Genomic DNA, 6,537 nt, shown 5'->3' with positions numbered 1-6,537 from the left:
CGGATCATAAGCCACTGGTAAATATTTTGTCACCAGGTGGTGGATGGAATGCTACGGCTCGGATTGCAATACTTATTTCGAGATTGCAAGAGTGTAGGAAGGTAGCCTCTTTCTAGCTTGGTTACCCCCACTTTTGGCCTGTTTGTCAGTGTGTTTGACTGTGTCTACTGGAATCCTGCTAATAAGGACCTCAGTAGTTATGTTCTCTCCCTTAAATGTGGTTGTTACATACTGTTAACACAGTACTTCATCCACAATTGCCATACCGGTGCCCCCTTATATGCCCCTAGTATATGGTACCCAGGGCATTGGAGTTCCAGGGGATCCCTATGGGCTGCAGCATATATTTTGCCACCCAATGGGAGCCCTTGCAAAGTCTTCTGCAGGACTGCCAATGCAGCCTTCGTGAAAAGGTGAAAGCACCCTTTAACTGCCATTTACACTGCACCAGGTCACTTATAAGTCACCCCTATGGCAGGCCCTTCAACCCTGAAGGCAGGGTGCAAAGTAACTGTGTGTGAGGGCACCCCTGCACTAGCAGATGTGCCACTACAACCTCCAGGACAGTTTCCCTGGACTTTGAGAGTGCGGGGAGGCCATTTTACACATGTACTGGATATAGGTCACTACCTATGTCCAGCTACATAATGGTAATTCCGAACATGGGCATGTTTGGTATCAAACAGGTAGGAATCACACCCCCATTCTTTTGCAAGCATTGGTTGTATGATCTCATGCACTCTGGGGGCTCCTTAGAGGGCCCCCAGTACTGCCATTAGAACCTTGTGAGGTTTTCCCGGAAGCCCCAGCTGCTGCCACCTCACAGACAGGTTTCTTCCCTCCTGTTGCTTGGGAAACTCAAGACCAGGAAGGCAGAATAAAGGATTTCCTTTGAGAGAGGGGTGTTACACCCTCTCCCTTTGGAAATAGCTGTTACGGGCTTGGGAGGGGTAGCCTCCCCAAGCCACTGGAAATGCTTTGAAGGGCACATTTGGTGCCCTCCTTGCATGATTCAGACTACACCAGTTCAGGGACCCCAAGCCCCTGCTCTGGCGCGAAACTGGACAAAGGAAAGGGGAGTGACCCCTCCCATGTCCATCACCACCCCATGGGTGGTGCTCACAGCTCCTCCAGAGGGTCCCTGGATTTTGCCCTCTGGGATTCAAGGTTGGCATGGAACTCTGGGAGCATCTGAGTGGCCAGTGCCAGCATGTGACGTCAGAGCCCTCCCCTGATAGGTGCTTACCTGGTTAGTTGACCAATCCTCCTTTCAGGGCTATTTAGGGTCTCTCCTTTGGATGGATCTTCAAATTCGGATTGCAAGACTCCAGCCAGAATCCTCTGCATCCTCCACTTCGACTTCTCACTGAAGAAACTGTATCTGGACCCTCCAGGAACTCTACAAACTGCAACAAAAGAAGCAAGACGCCTTCTGCAACATTGTATCTTCAGCTCCTGCCAGCAACTGCAACTGTTTCCCGGTCGTTCATCGTCTGAGGACAGCCCATCTTCAGCCTGCACCAGAAGAGAGAAGGAATCTCCCTCTGGATGAAGGAGTCGCTCCCCTGCTTCTGCGGGCACCTACTGCAATGACGACTGGCTGCATGGATCCCCTCTTCTGCTGAGCTGCATGGATCCTGCATCAAGGTTCATGGGCTGAAGTGGTCCTGATGGTCCTGACGTCCTACTGTCCAACTTTGGTGAAGGTAAGAGCTTGCCTTCCCAGGCAAGACAGTACCACTATGCACTGCGTGTTTTGCAGTTGCCAAGACTTGTTGGCATCCTTCCACAAAGTTCTTCATGCTTCTTGCAGCTTTGGCCCCCAGCACTCTATCCTGCGACACTCAGCTTCCTGAGTGGTACTGTGGCGACATAGGAGCCTCTGTCGTAGTGCTGCGTGGGCCTCTTTTTCACCTTCCTTTTCCCTAGGCTGTGGGACTCCTGTGCACACTGCCTGGTCTTCTGTGGACTCCCTGTGTTGCTGAGAGCCCCCTTCAACTCCCCCTCCTGGGTAGAGTTCACCTGTTCTTTCCTGGCCCATCGAGGCACAATTTTCCTCTAACCGTGAGCTTTGCAAGTGCCAAGGCTTGATGGAGGACTCCAGCGATGCAAACCAGGCGGCAATACTTGCTCCGGTATGAGACACTGCTTGCACCAACCAGGAACCTGACGTCTTCTTGGGTGCAGTGCTGACTGTTCTTCTTCACCGGTGGTTCTTCTTTTGCACCTTCATCCGGGTTAGCAGGGGCTCCTGTTCTTCCTGTATTCTTCTGTGCTTCTTGGTCTTAGTCCCCTTCTTCCACAGTTCCTCCGGTCCAGGAAGACACTGTTGGTGACTTGCAGACTCATCTGGTTTTTGCATAATTCTTCTTTTCGTTTCTGTGTGTGTTCTAGGAAAGTTACTGCGTTTTACTCCTACTTTACTGGGATCAGGGTTGGGTTACAGTACTTACCTTTGGTGTTTTCTAGTAGTCCCAGCGATCCTCTACACACTACACTTGCCTAGGTGGGAAACCGTCTTTAGTATTCCACTTTTTTAGTATATGATTTGTGTTCACCCTCGGCCCATTTCTAACTATTGTGATTTTCACTATTTGCACTGTTTTCTAACTTTTTTACAGCTATTTCTGCATATTAGTGTATATAATTTGTGTATTACTTAACCTCCTAAGGGAGTATAGTCTCTATGGTATTTTTGGTATTTTTGTCACCAAAATAAAGTACCTTTATTTTTGTAACACTGAGTATTTACTTTCATGTGTGTGAGTACTGTGTGACTACAGTGGTATTGCATGAGCTTTGCATGTCTTCTAGATGAGCCTTGGCTGCTCATCCACAGCTACCTCTAGAGAGCCTGGCTTCTAGACACTGACTACACATCACTAATAAGGGATAACTGGACCTGGTATAAGGTGTAAGTACCTTAGGTACCCACTACAAACCAGGCCAGCCTCCTACACTCATGTTTTCTCTCTTTCTTTTCTCTCTATATCCCTCTTTTTCTCTTTCTCTTTTTTCTCTCTCTTTCTTTCTCTCTCTCTGTGTTCTTCATTTGGGTTTGGTACGCCCGCATGTTCATTGCATTTAAAACAACAGAGAGATATATAGAGCCACTCGGGCTCTCCTATACATTGTCGCTGGTGTCATGCGCTGAGGGCTGAGTTTCGCCTGAGGCTACAAACGGGGCAGAGTTGTTTGCGGCTTTTTGTATCCACTAAACACAAGTGTAGTGTGTGCGCGTCGTATATGCGCCTGCGGCCAAGTCAACTCCCTGCCACTGGGAGCCTGAGTTACCGAGCGGGGGCTGAGAAACATTCCCGCTTCCCACCCACCCTCACTACCACATTTGCAACTTGAAACCATTGACATATTTTTCGCTCCTGCACCTGAAACGTTACATGGTTTTTGGTTAGGTGTGTTTCGTGAGCAGAACCTGTTGCTTAATTTTAAAATGTATAAAACCTTAAATATGCAAACGTATGAGTGAGTATGAAACCAGGCTCCTGGCGGGGTTAGGCATGGGTTCGGTGTGCATTATTGACAAAGAGAATGTGTGAGAGGGGTGGGAGGGGACCGTGCTTCTGTGCAGGCCCTGCTCGTGTCAGCGCTGAGCGGGATGTTGCACATATAATGGAGCACTTTTCGGAATAATAGACATTTCTTACAGTCCACAGATTGGGGGGCGTCCTGAGGTAGGCATGTTTGAAGGCATGACCCAGGGCCCCAGCCTTTCAGGGGCCCCTGATAGAGTCAGCTCTGTTCTGCAGAGAGTTTTGACCCTGATGACCTTGAATTGATTGTTGTAAATAGCTTTTTCTTTTAAATTATTATAATGTGAGTAATGTGTGGGAGTCTATGCCAGACATTTTGCAGTCAAATGTTGTGTTTATGTTTCAAGCAAGAGCCATAAAAAAGATTCTTTTAGATCAAAACAGGACCGTACATATGAGAAATGAGACAGCGTCACAGAGATTATTTGCAGTGAGATTAGTGATCTGATGCTGTGTTACAATACTGAAAACACACATCAGTATCCCTGAGTATTAGATGTAAGCACGTTAAGCATTTGGGCCAGTGTGCCTGTGCACTGTCTGTGACCTGCCCAGAGAGGGCATGAAAAAGCTAACATTGGATCATAACTCAGAGCTGCTCCAAACAAGGGCCCCAAAATACATTTGGCCCTGGGCCCCAAAACTCCTTAAAATGTCCCTTGTAAGGAATGAGAGAAGGAAGAGGTGAGGAAGGAGGTTGGGCACAGGGGAGGGAGGTGGGACGAGGGGAGGGATGGTTTGAGAGTGGGGGGGGGGTAGAGGAAGTGATGGAAGTGCGAAGGAGGGGAGAGGAGCCGGGGGTGGGGGGCGTCCGTGGACAATGAAAGGTTTAACAGTGAGTGGTGGGGGGCGGTGGCCTCTCAGATTGAATTGCAGATGCCCCCCCGGAGCTGGTAATGTGAAAACACAAGCGCTCCCCGGAAACGAAGCCAGGTGATAAAACCCTCGTGCACCCAATAAAGAACTTGTGTCCCGGGTCAGAGCCCCCCATGCAAACAGCGCCCCCAGCCGCCGTGAGATGAGACTGCAGCAAACACAACAGGCTGTCTGGAGGACCCCAGGATGGCTCGTTTTCTTTCAGTTTGAAACTAGTTCTTTGTAGGTTTTATTTTCGTAGCCACACTTGGAAAAAAAGCACAGAGAGGTTTGTAAAGTTTTAGAGCCATTTTGGCGTTGATGATTTATTGAGCCGACGGTGGCCTGAGGTATGTTCCTCCAGACTGGAAAGTAACAGGATGTCTGTGGCAATAACAATAGCTCCCTGCCCCTAAATCAAGCACATTGCTGTTGGACGGGCACCCTGGAGAGCAGAAAGAGGAGGGTGTCACGCCTTCTGTCACCTTGTTCCTGCAGTGAAACCTCCGCGTGGGTTAATTGCATCAGCCGGTTCCATGGTGTAATGGTCAGCACTCTGGACTCTGAATCCAGCGATCCGAGTTCAAATCTCGGTGGGACCTGAGGGTTTTGTTTCTTTGTCAAGACCATTTCAGTCTTGAAAATGATCCGCAAATAGCAACTCTGTTCTTGTGTCACTTGTCTGTAATCACTCTTGAAGCTGAGCACGACATCCTTTTGAAAACGGCGTGTTTTATGAAGAGTCTTGAATAACCTCTGCAGCCCACCGTGTGTGATTTGAGACATTATGGACTGCTTGTGTCTTTAATCGGGGGTTTCTGGTTTCTGTTAAACAGGATATAAAAATGTAACACGCTGACAACCAGTTCTCTTCCCGCCTATGACCCCCAGTTAGGACTTCTAACATTAAACACCGGGATGATCAAACCCCCTGACTCCCAAACAAGCGCCTCCTTATTCTCACATCAGTGCTTCCTGTTTCCGGGAAGAGTCCATTTGGGTGCGAAGCGGTGGCAGAGTAACACCAAAGCGCCCTGCTGGGCTCTTGATTTGTTTGTAGGTATGGCAAGGGCCACTGGTATTACGCCTCAGGGTAGGGCCAAATTATGCGGAAGGGTTGATGAAATAATGCCGCAAGAAAAGGCAAAATATGCAGCATACTTCAGCATATTTTCTAATAGGATTAGCTCATTATTTTGCCATTTTTACGCTTGTTAACACTGTATGGGCAAATGTTGCACCTCATTAGTACCAGTTTAACACCCAGACATAGGAATAAGCAACAGGAAGGTGACCAGTCAACCTTTGCAAAATGCCTTTAACTGCCAGCAACACGTGTTACTGCATTGTTAGTAACTTTTGAACTGTTTGAGCTAGAAAACAATTTTTGGCCCCCAAGGAAACCCTACAACTACTAAAAAAAATATTGATCTGTATATATATATATAGATATATCAATCTATGTAGATAGATATATCTATCTTCATCTAGCTACATGGATATATCTTATCTATAGATAGGTCTATATATATATATATATAGATCTATCTATAGATATATCTATGTAGATATAGATAGATATATCTACATAGAGATAGATCCCTCTCTCTCTCTCTCTCTCTCTCTCTCTCTCTCTCTCTATATATATATATATATATATATATATATAGATCACTTTTGTCAATGCATGTGTGGTTTCCGTGGGGGCTGCGATCAGCCCCCTGTAAAAGCAGACCCACATATAAAAGTGATATCTCTATCTCTATCCCTCTATCCCTCTCTCTCTCTCTCTCTCTCTCTCTCTCTCTCTCTCTCTCTCTCTATATATATATATATATATATATATATATATATATATATATATATATATATATATATATATATATATATCCATGTAAAAAATACTCACTGAATTCTGGCCACTTCACAGCGGTGAGTTAACGGCAAGGGAGCGACCCTTTGTACACATTCCACAAATACCATCATCCCGTAAATCCGAGAAATCCGGGGAAACTCAGAGAGACAAAAACGACTAGCCGTAACTCAAAGTATGCCCTTTAATGCTTTTTCTTGGCAACACAAATAGCATAAAAAACCTGACGCGTTTCGGCGCAAGAAGCTCCTTGATCAT

General features: G+C 46.7%; 1 non-coding gene across 1 annotated transcript; it reads left to right on the top strand.

The window, feature by feature from the left end:
* The first annotated feature begins 4,936 nt into the window (after positions 1-4,936).
* Positions 4,937-5,008, top strand: TRNAQ-CUG (transfer RNA glutamine (anticodon CUG)). Its single transcript has one exon. It is a non-coding gene; the product is annotated as a tRNA-Gln (tRNA).
* Positions 5,009-6,537: the final 1,529 nt, after the last annotated feature.

Source organism: Pleurodeles waltl, unplaced genomic scaffold (genome assembly GCF_031143425.1).
Source record: "Pleurodeles waltl isolate 20211129_DDA unplaced genomic scaffold, aPleWal1.hap1.20221129 scaffold_70, whole genome shotgun sequence".
Classification (NCBI taxonomy): domain Eukaryota; kingdom Metazoa; phylum Chordata; class Amphibia; order Caudata; family Salamandridae; genus Pleurodeles; species Pleurodeles waltl.
The sequence above is the reverse complement of the archived record's forward strand: the minus strand, read 5'-3'. Positions and strand labels throughout refer to the sequence as shown.